Raw genomic sequence first — 1155 nt, 5'->3', positions numbered from 1 at the left:
GGAAAAAAATTAATACAAAATGGCATGTGGCAACAAAGACCAGTTTTATTCATGTTGCTAAGATTAAGGTCTATTTTTCTTTGGAACCATGGATATTCTAGGTTCTCATTTTAAAATTCATCTTTTTAACAACTCATTACATTCAAGGGTCATCTGTTTTCTAAGTTCTTTCAGGGTTATCTATTGCATTATGAGTGTGTAAGGAGATAATTATTAGTTTTTAGTTTGAGAATTTAAACTCACCTCTTCATATAAGGAAAAGTTACCCTATTGTGACCTTATGTGTTTTTCTCAAAATGGTAAAGAATAAAGCAAATGGATTTCTGCAATGAAAGAATATAATGTAGTCCTTTGTTCCTGGCTTCCCATCTAGAGTATGATGTTGCCCTTCTGCAGTTGTTGACATGTCATCATTCTTTTTTATGATGAGAGATGCTATCAGTTTTTGAATGAGAAATAGAAGGTCATCCTTGGAGCGGATAAAGAAAAATTGAGTCACTTATTTACAAAATGGGTTTCTTTCTGTGACAACCAATGTTCAGTAATAAAATTAATAACATATTTTACAAATCAACTTTTTCATGTCATAACTAACTATAATTTAGACAAATGTAATGAAAAGGACAGAGTGTATTTGAAAGTCAATTCTGTGAATTCTGGTTATACTTACCATCTATTTTCCTAATGTGCATGAATTCCAAGTTTCTATCCATTTACAAGACTTTTTCCTCACTCTTTTACTTCCATGGTGTTTTAAAATCCATCCATGTAATGAGAGAATTAGTAGACGGCAATGAACATTGACTTTAAAGTCAACTTTGTAGCTCAGATAATCATCCCAATGTTGTCATTGCTAAAGATAGCTCAAAATTTTGTTTCAGAATAAATTCACACCGTCATATATTGTTCCCTTGATCAATGGGTCTAGAAGGATTGTTCTTGATCTTGTTTCACATTAGGATTACTTAAAGGAGAATTACAAATATGTCTGCATCCATTTCTGAAGATTCTGTGACTAATTGGCCTTGGATAAGTGACTAATTAAGTCTAGCTATTAGGCTTTTTGAATTTTCCCAGTTGGATATAACGTGTAGGAAAGATTGAGAACTATTAGGCTAAAGATTAATAAGGTCCTGAGGATGCCTAATAACTTAC

This window comes from Octodon degus, unplaced genomic scaffold (assembly GCF_000260255.1).
Source record: "Octodon degus isolate 3935 unplaced genomic scaffold, OctDeg1.0 scaffold00516, whole genome shotgun sequence".
Classification (NCBI taxonomy): domain Eukaryota; kingdom Metazoa; phylum Chordata; class Mammalia; order Rodentia; family Octodontidae; genus Octodon; species Octodon degus.
The sequence above is the reverse complement of the archived record's forward strand: the minus strand, read 5'-3'. Positions refer to the sequence as shown.